Source organism: Cebus imitator, unplaced genomic scaffold (genome assembly GCF_001604975.1).
Source record: "Cebus imitator isolate Cc_AM_T3 unplaced genomic scaffold, Cebus_imitator-1.0 Scaffold115, whole genome shotgun sequence".
NCBI lineage: Eukaryota > Metazoa > Chordata > Mammalia > Primates > Cebidae > Cebus > Cebus imitator.
In genome coordinates, this window is record NW_016107430.1 from 4,688,001 (window position 1) to 4,704,364 (window position 16,364).

The window sequence follows — 16,364 nt, forward strand, 5'->3', positions numbered from 1 at the left end:
AAAAAACATTAAATTTATTGCTTTAAACAGAAAAATGGGAGGAATCTAGAAAAGTCCTCCCTGGAGGTAGCAGAGTCAAAGGAGGTGATGACTTAGTGTTCTGTTCTCCGGAAGCTCAGGTTTCTGGGGTTCCTATTAACAGGGTGTTAATGAGCAGTGCTTCCTAAGGGGGTGGCAGGAAATGGTGTGCTGGTGCCCTCGAGGAAGGGAGGGAGGAAGGGAGGGAGCCTGTGAGTGCGCAGTGTTTCCTTGCCACTTGGATTGCATTTAGATGTTTCCTGTGTTGTTTACATTCCTGCTGTCACCTGTGATTAGAAGCAGTTACCCAGCACTGACTGTATGTCTTTCCTGTTTGGAGAAGGCAGAGTGAGTGAAAGGGAAGAAGGAGTGGAGTGGGAATCATTGCTGGTGGGGCTGGGAGAAGGAGGGGGATGTCCTGAGTGCGTCTGGTAATCTGGCTTCTAATGCATCTCTCTACAGCATCCTCAGACTGGGAGAGCTGAGCACTGGGTGGACAACAGTGGTGTCCACTGGTATTTATGAGGGAAGAAATGGCAGCCACGGAGGGTGGGGAGCAGGGGAGAAGCAGGGAGAGAAAGGAGGAGCATGCAGGTGTGGAACAATCAGCTTTGTCCACTGCATTGCTGGGGAGTCAGAGCCTAGGGAGTGAGAGGAAGGTGGTGCTCACGGTGGGCAATTCAGGATTATCCTCTGTCATCATCCACATTGCATCAATCTAGCTTTACGGTTTCAAAGCCTGACTTTCACATGCATCTTCCATGTCATCGCTGCTACCCCTGGACCAACCATCACTGCAAACATCATGTTGGTCCCAGTACCACAGCTGTCACCCCACCTCCTCCCGCCACACCCATAGTCCCCCTGGTCCTAATTTGACCTTCAAAGCAGCCCCTGGAGGGTGGTTGTGACGTTGGGAAAATCACTGAACTTCCTTAAGCCTCAGTTTATTCATCTGTAAGATGGGAGTAATCATAGAACCTCCTCACAGGATTGCCTGGAGAGTGTAATACCAAGCATCTAGTCAATTGCGCATGAATGTTAACTCTTATTATTAGCGTTTTCATCATCTCTGTCTGGTTTACAAAATAACCAAGGCTCAGAGGAGCTAACTGAGAGACCCATGGCTGAGCAGGGTCTCAGGACTATTGGTTCCAAGTTCTGTTCTTTCTCTACTGTGTCCAGATGGGAATGTGATTGTTCAAAAGAGCACTGTCACCTGTTTATTTTCAGTGTGGGTGATGCCCATTTGAATTTGCCTGGCGTTCAGTGTTAGAATTCAGAATCCAGGGAGATTCCAGAGTTGCCCCCAGGTGATATTGTTGTCCTTTTATTTTGAAAGTTAACAAATGAGAGTATTTTTTGATCTGCTGTGCGTCGAGCCCTGTGCTGGGGGCTTGCACTGGTGTCGTCTCATTAACTCTCAGAACCGAGCAGGGAGAGGGCTGGTAATGGCAGAGGTGGGATCGAAACGCAGGACTTTGGCCTTCTAGGTGAAGCCCCAGAGGATGTGCCGGGAAAAGTTCTCTCGTTTCTAACCAGATCTCTGTTGCTGTGGGTGAAGCCTCTTTCCTTTGTCCAAAAGGGAGAAAGGAAGGTGCAGGGCTGCAGAGTTGGGGTGGCAGTTCATCTTTGATGGGCATGGGAAGAGTTTCTTGCCCGTTGTGAGGTGAGGATGGTCTGTTGGAGGGCCCGCTGCTCAGAGTGGCTTCGGGACATCATTGCATCATTGCTGGCTCTCCAGGAGTCCCGGTGGGCACTGGCGGGAAGGAGCATGGGCAGGGCCTTGGCACATGCACACTCCTGCCCCCGGCCCAGGGAGGACCTCTGCTGGCACCCTCGGACCTGCCAGAGCTGAAGATGCCTGCAGTGGGTGCAGGACCGACTCTAAAATGTGTGGAGCCCAAAACTTAAGGAATCGCAGGGCCTGCTATTTAAAGATGATTGAGAAGCTGGCCGGAGTGACAGCCTGTGGATGGGGGGAGATTTGCCAGAAGCCTCAGCAGGAAAGACCCCCCCATCCCACTGCCCTCCCTGTCATCCAGGGCCCCCTCCACTCCCCAGTGTTGTTTCTTTGTGGGTGGGAGCACCAGCCCATACACATGTTCCAACCCCTCAAGATGCCCGAGGGGGTGAAAAAAAAATTTCCTTTTTAAAGAAGAGCATATCACAACAAAGGCACAGCTCATATGTAAGGAGCGAGCCAGCCCCACATCTGTGGCCTAATGGAGTGTACATTCAGAATCAGGTAATAAGCGCAAGGAAATAAAATCCTCAGGCAGCCACCTTGCCCCAACCTTACCTTTACCTCCTTGGTTCCTGCTGTCTGTGACCTTATCAGGAGGAAAGTGCTGCAGTGGCAGAAGTTGAGGCCATCTTCCTGGCTGGCGCTGCCTCCAGCTCCCTTCTTAAAGAGCCCCAGAGCATGGACCCAGCGGTGTCGTCCCAGCATACGCTCAGCCCTTGTCTTCAGACTCCTGACCCAGCCCTGTGGGTGGCCTGGGGCCTCAACTCATCCTCACCCCAGGAGTTTTGACAGTTACCTGTGTGTCCTTGGAGCTGTATGTATGACAGCTGCGGCTCAGGGATAACCACAGGGAGCTGGGCTTCCCATCTGAGAGTCAGGCAAGCCGGCTTCCAGGGCCCGTTCAGGCTCCACTTGCCTTTAGGAGCCAGAGGTCAGGGCAGAATTTCCACTCCTTGTCTCCAGTGGTCACCTCCTGTCCCTGCTCATCCCTGTTGGGGCAGGGATGCCCTCAGTTTCATTGGCATGGTGGCAGCTTGCATCTCCCGTCCACAGAAGCACCCACCGGGTCCTTACTAGCACCACAGAAAGAACCCAGGGCATAGGAAAGGACGAGCCTCCGGCAATATACATCTTCAACCTTTCAAGCAGGAAGAGGGTCCCACGTTCAGTCTGTGACTTACAGTGGGTGGAGCCCTGGAGATGTAGGGGCTCTCACCTTTCTCCTCACAGGCGGGTCTTCCTCCAGCTTCTGCTGCTCCCTTGATGTTTTTCCTGGGGCACGTCCCCTAACCTCTCTGAGCATCTCAGCTTCTTCCTCTGAAAAAATAAGAGACCTGGGATTGATGATGAGCCCCAGGACCTGAAGTATGTTTCTGGCTTTTCGCTTTTTAATTGTGAGAATGTTCGAGATGAATTCCTTTGCGATCTTTGTGACTGGGGGGGGAGCCAGCAGTTTTTGCAGGTTGGTTCTCCAGGATGGGATGAGCAACTGGGAGGTTTATCCAGAAGTGCTCTTGATCAGGAGAGGGCAGAGGGAGAAGCCAACTTGTGACATCCTTCTGCAATGAGGTGGTCCTTCAGGGGTCCCCAGCTGGGGTAGGAGTGCCATCCTTGGTGCCTGCACGCTGGCCTGTCATTGGATGCAGCCCACCCCGTGAGGCTGATGTGACCTGGGCTTCCCCTGGGTAAATCCTGGAGGGGACCTTCAGCTGGGGACTATCTTCCAGCAGCACTCCTAGCAGCTGGGAAAGAGGTCCTTCATCCTGAAGGGGACCTGAGCATCCTGATACAGCACCCACAGTGATGGTATGGGGAGTTCTGTTGCTATCTCAGCGGGCCATGTTAGCAATCTTGATAGAAACAGCCAACACTTTCTGAGCACTTACACACCAAGTGCTTAGCACAGTGCTGGCACCTACCATTGAATCTTGATGACAAACAGCCATAGGTGAACCGAGCTGCCCAGAGTTGCACACTGGTCAAAGCAGAGCTTGGATATAAACCCAACCTGTCTGACCTGGAGCTCAGGCTCTTACACTCAAAGCAACTGTTTAAAGCAGAGGAGTTGATCATTTTAAGAGTTTAGCATTTCTCATTTTCTGTCCTCCACACCAGCCTTCTTTTGCTGATGACCATGCTCCTCCATGTCCACTTGGAGAAATTAAGGCACATAAGTTTGAAATGTTGCATAGAAGATTCCTGCAGCCAGACAATAGCAGAGCTACTGTTAAAACCTGGATGCTGGCTCGGCATGGTGGCTCATACCTGTAATCCCAGCACTTTGGGAGGCCGAGGCGGGTGGATCACCTGAAGTCAGGAGTTCGAGATCAGCCTGGCCAACATGGTGAAACCCCGTCTCTACTAAAAATACAAAAATTAGCCAGGTGTGGTGGCAGGTAACTGTAATCCCAGCTACATAGGAGGCTGAGGCAGGAGAATTGCTTGAACCTGGAAGGCGGAGGTTGCAGTGAGTCGAGATTGTGCCATTACATTGCACTCCAGCCTGGGCAACAAGAACCATTTCAAAAAAAAAAAATCCTGGATACCTTCCTTGGCCCTGCCCCTCACTTCATTTCCTGGCCTTCCATACAGTGATTTGTGCCCAGGGGAGAGGAGAATGGTGGCTTTCCAATTTTCTCAGAGTCACTTCATTTGCTCTCTAAAAGTGTTAGAGGTGGTCTGGAAAACACTGGGCTGATCGTCAATGGATTTAATCATTAGGAGGGGGAAGTTTGTTGCTTTATCCTTGTAAAAGTCAGATAAGATCTTGGACTCAGCATTAAGTATTGATCCCAAGGTGGGGCTGGAGGGGAGGGACAGGGAGGGAAGAGGCAACAAAGCTGTCCTGATTTGCTCTGTTGGCAGGAGGCCGGGGAGTAGACAGACAGGGAGGGAGGGAGGTTGCGCTGGCCAGCTCTGCCTCCAGTGTCCCCACAACCTCAGCCCTGTTGCGGAAAGTGGAATGCGGGCATGTTGGTTCCTGAAATAATCTCATACTCACCTCCTTGTGGGGGAAGGGAGCGCTCCCCAGTGTGAGGGTCACTGCAGGGGAAACTCAGCTGTTCTTCCCTCTAGTCTCAGGGCCTTGGGTTCCTGAGCTCTGCACTGCTGGGTCCCTCCAGGGAAGAGCTGGATGGTTTGAGGTCTAGTTAAAAGAGGGTGAGGAGTCTCCGAAGCTAATCCCATAGCCTGCTGAGGGAATGGTTTCTGGCAGAGGACATCCCTGTGGCCTCCATTACCCAGTAGGCCTGCTTGCCCTGAAACAGTCCCAGAGGCAAAGGAACAGGAGACCCTGGGAGAGAAGTAAAGATTAGTGTGATGCGAGGTCAAGAGATCGAGGCCATCCTGGTCAACATGGTGAAACCCCGTCTCTACTAAAAATACAAACTATTAGCTGGGCATGGTGACGCGTGCCTGTAATCCCAGCTACTCGGGAGGCTGAGGCAGGAGAATTGCCTGAACCCAGGAGGCGGAGGTTGCGGTGAGCCGAGATCGCGCCATTGCACTCCAGCCTGGGTAACAAGAGCGAAACTCCATCCCAAAAAAAAAAAAGATTAGTGTGATGGATGATTCTTCTCCCAGCAGTTAGCAGTTGCTTATTAAATGCAATGCCAATCGCTTTGAAGAGGAATAATGCCCTGAGACCACTGGAAGGGGTTGGGACGGCTGGAAAGTCGCAGTGGTGGGGGATCCAGCCAGAGGGAGGAGCATCCAGGCAGGTGGCTGGAGAGCTTGTTCTTCCTGGAGCTTGCTCAGTCTCTGTCCCGAAAAGCGGTTGGCCCAAGTTTAAGGTCTTTGTAATTTACGTAATCAATTTATTTATTAAAATGTTGCCAGTAAGATGTAACTTAAGCTGTGATAGAAGATAATGCTTTTCTAAGGAGGAAAAACCGCCCTTAATGTCTTGACTAACTGCCAGATACTCACTTTTGAAATTGACCTCCGAAGTCCAAATTGACTCTTTTATGCACGAGGTATAAAGATGCTTAAGAATTGCACTGTAATTGTTTGTTTATTGGTGTCTGTTTCTCAAAAAAAAAAAAAAAAAAAGGCATAGAAAAAGGTTCACAAAGGTATAGGTTACATTTAAAAATAATTTAAAGTGTTGCTTCACTTGTAGGTGTGGGATGTCAAAGGTAAGGTATGCGTGTCTTTCCGAATGAGAGGCTAACATTCTGACTTTATTTACCTAGGGAAGAGGTTGGGAATGTGTAAGCTGTAGGTGTGACTTTTTAGGAGGAAGGAAGAAGTGTGTGTGACAAAAGCAATCAGACCCTCTGGAAGGAAAGGGCACAGTCCAAGAGAAGGGTTGTTGGAAGGAGGAGAAAGATGATAAGTGTGTGTAGAATCGCAGCTGGCGATGACGCTTACGCTGATGTGACAGGAGGGCAGCCTGCAAAAGATCGGCTCCCACGCTGCCCACGTTTGGTGTCTGGAGCAGGATTTGCTGCCTGTCTTCCCTGCTGGAATTTTACCCGTGGTATTTTCTCCACCTCTCAAATCTGCTGTTACCCTTTTTGCTAATTGCTGATGGTGTTAGGTACCCATCAAATCCTCCCCCATGTCTGAGATGTGTTAAGGGATTTATTGGAAGCCTGTAAAATGTGGTCATATAGGTATTGATCCTAATTCTGCCCCAGGATTAGAAGCCACTTGACAAGAAAGCAGACAGTCTGTGATAGACCACCACCAACAGCCAGGGGGCTTGGCCTCACAGAGCTTTCAGTGTAGTCCGTAGTGTGATATAGCATGCCAGCTGGATTCTCTTACGCAAGTTCAGAGTCCTGGATCGGGTTCGGTGAAGATCCAGTTCTCTTTCCAGAGTGGACCATTCTGTGGGTGGGGCACCTGTTTAAGAAAGACATTGACCAACAGGAATCTAGGAGAGAGTGGTGAGGATGGGGTAGACACTCAATGTGATTGAGTCTCCTCTAGTCCAGCTTGAGTACAAGAGGCCTTGAGGGCAGTGGAGAGCTGTGATGTGGTCATCCATCACTGCCTTTGTGTATTGAAGAGATTCCATTGGAAAAGGGTTCTGTGTAGCCTCAAACTTGGGCACACTTGGGTTAGAACAAGGAAGAGTCGCCCAGCCCAGCAGTGGCAATAAGGAGAGCCATTCCCGCTCTCCCAGCATGGTTCTGTGCTTCCAGCTGAGCTCATTCTAAAGCGGGGCTGTTCGAGGGGGTGGGCATGCTGTGTGCCCACCGTGAGGGGCACCCCCACCTCTTCACTCCCTTGCAGCTCCGTACCCTAGGCCCTGTAACCTTGCAGTGATGGAGGGCAGAGGAGGGGGCGGGATAAGGAGTCAGCCCACCCTTTGCCATCTTTCAGAGACCAGCCCTGGAGCTGTCTGCACATTTTATTTTCTCGTTAAATAAACACCATTAGCCTTCCTGAGAAATTGGTGCAAACATGACCTCGCAAATAACCAATTAAAAAGGGTAGAGTTGAAGGGGAATGTGAATTTGAAAACATGTAGAGGGGGCCATTAAAGATTCCTGTAGAATCTGGCAACATCGATCCGAGACCTTAATTTTATTTCTGCCAGGAAAGCAAGGAGTGTGCTTTAATTTTTTTTCCCTGAGCTAACTCAATTCCGGAAGCGCCCATTCCGGCGCTGTCTCTTGAGATATTAATCAACACAGTCGCTTGGTTTCTGTTCACCTGCTTTTCTTTGGAGACATGGAGCAATACAAAGCCCTCAACTTCCTAGCAACAGGGCTCGGGGACAGGGTGCCCAGGGCAAGAGGAAGCTTGCAAAGCCAGGGGGAATTTGGTACCCAGGATGAACTGCACTTTTTTAGCCAAAATATAAATCTTAAACTTCTTTCCTTTGGAATAAAAGTCCTGGCACCAAAAGGGGGGTGACCTAATAGGTCTTCCTGCCTCCCCCTGCTGTGGCCCACGGAAGCAGAAAGGGAGTGGGCTCAGGGTCAGCAACTTCATTGACCCAGAAGTGGTTTTATTGTAGAGAGGGACAATGAGTCTTTGTTTGGTCCTGTTCCCATAGAGGCGAAGGCTCGACTCTCACAACATGGCTTAAGATCTCAGTTAGGGCAGAATGTGGAGGTCTGAAGAGAAGGGATCCTTTAGCATGGCAACTTGATGAAAATTACTCCCTTTCTTAGCATCACGGCACTGCCAGTGGCCAGAGAGGGCTGGGCCAGGGGTCGCCGCAAGCCCTGGGTGGCTGCCTCCCCGTTGGGGCTTAAGGTTCCTAGAGGGGCCCTGGTTATTACGCACCTCTGGACTTGAGCTTCTGTTTTTCGTTTGTGGGTTAGAGGGTGGACACGATCCCATCTGCATCTGTATATCAGCATGGTATGCTGCAAAAGCTTGACTTTTAGACTTGGCCATACTTGGCTTGAGATCCCAGCTTCCCCTTGGGCATGCGCCCAGGCAAGTCACGGATGTTTTGCTCGCTCGTGAAGGTAACACACCTGCTCTGTAAGAGTTAAATGATTCCACTCACATAGTGGCCACCTCAAGTGGAAAGTGCGGAGCAGCCTGGGTTCTTCCCCTTCCTGCTTAAGTGAAACCGCCTGCTTAACTTCTTTAGGCAAATTAACTAAAACCTGTGTTTCAGTTTTGGGGACCCTACTCTTGAGAAAGAAAAACTTTTTGTGGTTGTTTTTTTGTCTCCTTTGCACACGCACATACGCATGCATGTGCATGGAGTATCGTTGAAAGGATACCTGCAAAATTCGTAACAGAGTTAGAACGGCGTATTGATTAAGGTCACATGCTCTGAAGCCAGATGGTTGGTGTTCGAATCTAAGCTCTGTGACTTACTAGCTGTGTGACCTTGGGCAAGTTACTTATCCTCTCTATGACTCAGATTCCTTATCTGTAAAATAGGACATTGAGTTAGCCTGAGGCTTACGTCATTTAAGGAGTGTAAAGAATTTGGAACAGTCTCTGGCCATAGCAAACACTCAAATATGTTTTATGCACATGTGCATACCATATGCAGATGTACATACGTGAAAAACATACATGAAGAAGTATTTGCTCCGTTTTTATGGGGAAGAGAATTAAGCCACCTGAGATAGAGAGATGGAGGGAATCTTTTTATTATATACTCATTTACTTTTTGAATTTTTGTGACTTATGCACTTATTACCTCTCCATTTCCTTCTTTAGTGTAAGCTTTTAAAATTCATTTCAATTTGAATTGCCAATATAGTGATAGAACAACATGAAAGAGACTTTCAAAAGAAAAAACATTGCCAGCCGGGAGCAGTGGTTCACGCCTGTAATCCCAGCACTTTGGAAGGCCAAGGTGGGCAGATCCCTTGAAGCCAGGAGTTCGAGACCAGCCTGGCCAACATGGTGAAACCTTGTCTCTAATGAATATATAAAAATTAGCCAGGCATGGTGGCATGCACCTGTAATCCCAGCTACTCAGGAGGCTGAGGCAGGAGAATCGCTTGAACCTGGGAGGCAGGGGTTGCAGTGAGCTAAGATCACACCACTGTATTCTAGCCTGGGCAACAGAGTGAGACTCCATCTCAAAAAAAACAAAATTACCTCATTCTAGCACCCTACCACAATAACCATTGTTTGCCTTCCTCCTGACATGTACATACATGCTTTTAAAGTTGGTTTAACTGTGAGATTAATATTTGTTCAGTGAGTTGTTGGCCTTGCCTCATCTGAATTTTCTGTCCCGCCAGGGACACCCAGGAGTTCCAAACCAGCAAGATGTGATTCAGTGCAGCTGAGAATCCTTTACCCATCAGTCTCCTATCTTTTTTTTTCTGTAAACAGATGATCTGATGGATAGATGAGGATTTTCTTAGTAGTTTCTGCTCTCCCCCGACAACATGCTATTATTAGAATAACCAGACTGTCCCTGGTTTGCGGAGAAGCCTGGTTTGCGCCAGTTCCTCCAAGACCAGAGGGGAGAAGGGCCAGAACAGGGAGGTCCTCCATCCCAGGAGTTCCATGTGCTCTTTAATTCAAGTTTTGAAAAAGTTAAAAGCATTTTCCACCCCAAGTCATGACTAATAAACATGTGGGGACTTACACAGTGTGACGAATGCAGACTTTTCCCCTACATTCCCATTGTTTGTAGCTTAGGAGTCAAGGCAACACCTGGTTAATGTCACTTGCAAAGTGTCTGGGCCATGTGGCAGAGGGGTAAGAGCTTCGGTCTAGATTCACATAGTAGGGTTCACATTCCAGAGCAGCCACTAATCAATTGCTGTATGACCCCAGACAAGCTGTGAAATCTCTCTGAACCTCAGTTTTCTCACCTATTAAATGGGGTTAATGTTGTTAACTCATGGACTTGGGAAGGTTAAGTGAGAGAGTTTATCTGTGTGAAGCATCCGATGCTTGGGAGACTATCTGTAAATGTTAACTTTATCATTATCATATTAATTATTGTTATTTCACTACGTAGAATACTGTGACTGTCATTACGTAGGGAATGGAGGCTCAGGCTTGCTGAGTGGAGAGAATGTTAACACCCTAGGTGGCTGCTGGCAGATGCTCTCAACTTTTCCACCATGAAGGGTGTTATGGGTTGAATTTTGTCCTCCAAAAACATAAGTTGAAGTCCTGACCCCTAAAAATACCCCGAAAGAAGTCCTAACCCCAAAAAGATTAAGTTGAAATACCTCAGAATGTGATCTTATTTAGAAAGAGGGTCTTTGGAGGTCTAATTAAGAGGAGGTCTTAGTGGAGTGAACTGATCTGACTGTTGTCCTTGTAAGAATGGACATGTGAAGAGAGAGACACAGGGAGATGGCCACGTGACCTCAGAGGCAGGGACGGGGCCGTGTGGCTGCAAGCCAAGGATTGCTGACCACACCGGAAGCTAAGAGAACAGCCCGAAACAGATGTTCCCCTGAGCCTTTGAGAGGCATGGCCTTGGCAACACCTGGATTTCAGATTCCTAGCTTTCAAAACTGAGACAGTAAGTTTCTGTTGTATTAAGCGCCCCCGTTTGTAGTAGCTTGTGACGGCAGCCCTCGGAAAATAATAGGGCAAAGCAGAGCTTCCTTCCGTTATGTCCCCTTGCTCGCTATCCTTCTTGCTCTGTGCCTTCCTAGCCACATTCCCCCTCAGCAAAATGATGTGCAAGAGAAGTTAGAGAAAAGACCTTTGATGAAGAGACAATGCAGCCCCCACAGCCTGCCTTGGTTCACGCCTTGCCCAGGTCTAATTTGCCAAAGACCCTGAAAGTGACCTTAGGATGTTAAAGATATATTTTGGTAGACAGAAAGAGACACTTGAAGAAGTCCAAAGTTTAATTTTTAATTTAGTGGCCTCCAGGGCTCAGTCATTTTTTTATAAGCCATGAAATAACCAGTACAGATATGAGTTGTCAGAATTCCCAACTCCAGCCACGCAAACCATACGCATTAGTGCAGCCTTTCTAGCCGGCTCTTCAACTTGGCAATTCAGGGAAATAATTCAGAGAAAGAAAGGAAGGAAGGAAAAAGAAGGGAATCAGGAGAGCTCACGTGTATGTCCACATGCACCCTGGCATCCTTAGATACCTGCCTCCTCTTCTAGCCTGGAAAAAAAATAAGAAAACACAGCAAGACAACCCTGAACTTCAAACGCTGCCAAATAGACTTCTTGATTTCTTTATGTTGTCCCAGAAGCCCTTTCAGGCAGGAAGATTTGCCAAATTCAATCCTGGAGTGAATTTTTAAGCTAAATTAATGCAGTGGGAGGTCAACATGGCAACGCCTCCAGGTCTCCAGTTGTAAGGAAGCCGGTGGGCACAGCAGTAATTGATCATTACAGCACTCATGTGGATGGGCTTCTCTTAATCCTCAGGTTTGGTTGGCAAACGCAGTAGTGTCTAAAAATCACTGCCACGATTTTAAAGTGATCAAAGTTGTGCACCTTTGAGCATTCCCTATGCATTTGAAATCTCTCCCTCAACTGGCCACCCATCTCTGTATCAGGAAATAATTGAAAGCGCCTTCTTCCCCCTGAACATGTCTGACGTTGGTGCCTGCGTTCTGGCACCCTTGGCAAAGCCGGCGCCTGTGCGCCAGATCTGCAGTGTGCATACACAATGCTGACATCCGATTTCTTATCTCAGAGGGCTGGGCTGGTTCATGGATGATTCATGACTCTGCTTTCCACTGCCGCTGGAGGTGACATCATCTATTCTGAACCCAGAATAGACAGAGGAGCAACAGTGGGCCGTGGTTTGGTTGTCTCTCACCAGCCCTGGGTTCCGTCCCACTTGCCACCCCGCTGCTGGGCGTTCACTGAGTGGGAATGGTGGTGACCCAGGGAGCCCATCGGAAATACCTCCTTAGTAGAAGGTCATAAATGTGTTTCAACACTGTTGCACGATAAAGCAGAGAAGGGACCTTCCCCAGAGTTCATCTCTTCCCTTACGTTCTTCTAGTTGGAATTTAGATTTCACTGACAACCCAAGAGCTGCTTAACTCTGTGGCCAACTTTGATTTTCTCATGTAGAGACAGGGTTGGTTAGGAAAGTCTGGCTGAGATCATTTATCCCACAGCCTAGCATTGGACACTCGGTATGATGACTGATTGATGTCACGTTAGATGTTGGGATTAGATCCATGGTTCCCACCTGCTTGTCCATTGAAAATCCCCTGGGGAGTTTTTAAGATGTCCCGATGCCTGAGTCCCACCTCAGACCAATTAAGTGAGACTCAAAGATGGATCCCTGGCATTGGCCATTTTTAACATTTTTCCTGCTGATGTTAATACGAAGTCAGGGCTGGGCACCCCCGGGTTACATGACCTTCAAGGGGCCTTCCAGCTTGAAAACCCTTTAAAAAGGCAGCGCTGCTGACTTGGACCGGGTCTTTGAGCCTGGCCTGTGTCTGGGCAGTCTGGCACGTGTCCTGGTGTCAAGCCCTGGGAGGTGGGGATCCTCCTTCGTGTGGGGTCTTTCATGGGTGGCTAGGTCGGCTCTGTCAGTTGCCTGTGCCTGTGACTTCTTGTCATTTTCCTTCGTGGCACTTCTCAGTTCTTAATGATTGTTATTTGCTTGACTATTTGATGCTTATCTGTGTCTTCCTCTCTCCTCCTAGGTCCCCTTTGCCCAGCAAATAGCATTAATCTATGACAAGAGGGTGGGCATTCACCTTGGTCTCTGTCCTCATTTGCCTGAAAACCGAGCAAGGTTCCTACTCACACTTCCCACCTCAGCTTCCTTTGCTCTGACAAAACAGAGGTGCGGAAGCCCTGTCCGGAGAGTCATGTAGGAGCTACACCTGCCTTCTGAAGAGGGCCTTGGAGACCTCAAGAAATGATTTGCGAACACTGCTTTTTCCAGGACACAAGGAAAGAACCCAGCAAACTAATGAGTTTTTTTTCTTGCTTGCTTAAGAGGGAGGAAAATGCCTTTAGTATTGTTGTAGCTGTTCTTACAGCTGATTTAGAGGAAAGACTGAGAGTCTTGGTTTGAATCAAACACATCAGTCCTGCCTGTACCTCTGCCTCGGACCCATGGTGAGTGGTTGCAGCCCTAGTGGGCAGCGGGGGCAGCATGCTTTAGCCAGGGGCCTGTGGCAGGCCTAACCAGGCTTATGCACTTGTCCCCTAGAGGCCAGGTAGAGAGAGGTGTGTGCTTACAGATGGAGTTCTAAATTTCCTCCCCTCTTCCAAAATCACTAGTTTTGGCATCTTAAGTCTTCTTTTAATTAAGTTGATTCATTTGCTCTGGAAAGCGTTTTCCTGATTCAGCTAGTATATTTATATATAAACTACTCTGGAAACACCTGGCAATTTTTCTGAGTGACAATGAGGAAACATAGTTTGAAAATTATGGTTTAATTTGCTCCCTCCCCCACGCTGTCTTACCGTTTAAAAAATGGGTACGATTTACAAAAGAAGCTCCGTATTTCCCCTGTATGTTTTACAGCAGAGATATGTGCGTCAACAAGACCTAATAATTTCCCTTTATGTTATTTTTAGAACTCCAGCTTTTAATGGACAATTGAATCATTCCTTGGCAAAGAGGAAATCATCTAATTACATGTTTTTATTTTTTGTGAATTTGCAGGTAGGCCCCAGAGAGATTGGTGAGCACATATCAAAAGTTAGAATAAACGGCATCTTAATGACTATTTTCAGGAGTTAAAAGCTATGTTGTCACTTTGCGGTTGCATCCCAGCTCTGTGTGTGTGTGTTGTGTGTGTGTGTGTGTGAGTGTTGCTTGCAGAGTGTGTGTGCCTGTGAGTGTTTGTGTGTGAGTAGGAGGGTGCAAGGCACATTTGAATTGGACGTGGTCCTCGGTTGGTTTCAAAAAATAAACTGGAATCAAAAATGCTGTAAAGGGTCGAAATAGGAAAGTGGACATCTGCCCTTGGTTTATTTTGCTTTATTTTAGGTTTGTGGCCTCTAATTTAGCATGGGAGTAATTAAAATCTCCTAGTAAGGACTAGTACCCTGGCCTGGTCATTAACAGCGTTGTTCACTTTTCCTGGGTAGGATAAGTGACTTTCAGAAACAAAGTGGTTTGAATCGGAAATGGCACCTCCCGGGTTCATCCCCTCGTTTCCTTTCTTTATAAGGTTCTTTAGCAAAATGCAGGGGGTCGGGCGCTGCAGGTAGCCCACCGAACCGTGCTGCTACCAGGGCAGTAGCAGCTGGGGTGGGAAGAGGAGAGCAGCTGGGGTTATGTTATTAGTCATTCCATGAGGAGATTGATTTGATAAATAATAAAGCCGTGATATTAGCAACACATGCTTGCAGGTCAGATGACTTCGATGAAAACCCCCAGTGAAGTGTGTGTAATGGTTTGACAATATATGTGCCTTCTGAAAACATCCTATTTTAAAATGGAAATTGGACTGTTCATGCGATTCTTAGCAAATATGCCGAGACCATTACCAAACGGAGCTTGGCAATCTGAAGGGTGATCTTTCTATTGAATTCGGCCTCTACCCTCCCCCTTTCAAAGGATGCTTAAACTCACTTTGTTTTCCTGTCCTTGCCTTTTCATTTTGTTAACTGTTTTGATTTGTAAAATACTATGCCTCATACTATACTCCTTTATGATGATTTACTGTGCTGTTCTTATCTTTCACCTTAAATCCTTGATAAGAGCATTTTAAAAATGAAATTGCTACCTGACACTATTATAAAATCTTGGCTGACAGCCAGTGGAGAAACAAACATGTTTGGTTGGGGTGGGAGGCTGGGGCAGAGAAGGAGACTGAGTTTAGAGAAAGGAAAAAATTTTTTAAGGAACCATATAGCACGTTTTCCACCCTCTGAATTCTGGAGCTCTCCCCGCAACTTTTTTTTAAGTGGAGCATTAATGCAACCTCGTAAGTGCCTCCTCGCTATTGCCTCGTGGGCCATGGGGTGGACAGTGAGTGAGTAGAACAGGCAAAGATTCTTTGGGCAGAGATTATCTGCACTGAAGATGAAACCTCCACATGTCCTTTGCTATGGATTGGAACTGGATGGATGGATGGACCAGACAGATGGATAGCAAAGAACCAGCCGCCATACTGATAGCTAGGAGCATGAGCCGTTCTCAACCCCAAGTCCTCACCCCTGTCTCCCACCCTGTTCTGTTCCAGACACATCAAAGCAGGACCCCCTTTAGTTGCAGCAGCTACGGCGGCTGACTGGCCAAAGATGGAAACTTCTGTGTGTGTGTCTTTGAAGATCTCCCTTTATCCAGAAAAGGCATCACTGATGGGGGGACCAGTAAATAGCGCTGTCTGAAATAGCAGGCCGTTTAAATTCTGGTATTGTGACTTAATGAACTCTTGTCTTTAATTCCTGTGACTTGGTGAAGACAGCCATTCTCTCCCCATAATGGAGCTCGTTAACCCATCTCGGTACTGACTGGTGCTTTTATTATTATGACGACTGGAGAACATAAGTCTGAATGTTAGAATAACAGGTTTCCTGAGTGCCTGGCAGAGAAGGGGGTGTATAATGATGGTGATCTTTCGTGGGAATAACAGGGCCACCGGCTTATCTGGCATACGCATTATTACATCTGAGTCGCCTGAAGTGCCATTTGTGAAGACCTGGTATTTATTGTCCTAGATTATTGGGGTGGGGGAGGGGGAGGCAGCAGAAGGGACACGTATCATCCAGTCAGGGCTCGACAGCGGAGGGGCAGCTGCTGGGTGCGAAGGCCACAGTCAGCAGGAAGCCCCTGTGTGTAACTGGCGATTCTGGGGCGATTATGCCCAATTTATCACACACCTCATGAAAATATAATCTGCCACCAAAATGACTGCTTTTGGAAACTGTCTTGTCTCTTTTGAGCTGAGACTGGAGACAACCAGACAAGGTTCGGTGGTAACGAATAAAGAAACATTACTTTCTAACAGTCTTCTGTTACCAGTCACTTTTCAACAGACATTCAATCAAAATGCTAATAGCGGCGGCAACAAGGGACCGCGGTTATTGTAATACTAATTGATTGGTTGAAGGGTGGGTTTTGATAAGTGCAGCTGAAGATTTCTGAAATATGATTCTCTTTAATTACTGTGACACTAATAAAAACGAACAAATGATTTAATGATGATTTCCTGGGTAATGGCTTAAAAAGATTTTGTTTGAGTTTAAAATGAGATATGGTAAAAAAACTTCTCTTCAATATCCTGGAAGACTTTTTATA

General features: G+C 47.6%; 1 protein-coding gene across 9 annotated transcripts in view; it reads left to right on the forward strand.

The window, feature by feature from the left end:
• MSI2 (musashi RNA binding protein 2) overlaps positions 1-16,364 on the forward strand; it is a 433,947-nt gene that overhangs the window by 276,078 nt on the left and 141,505 nt on the right. The gene's annotated exons all lie outside the window — the stretch shown is intronic.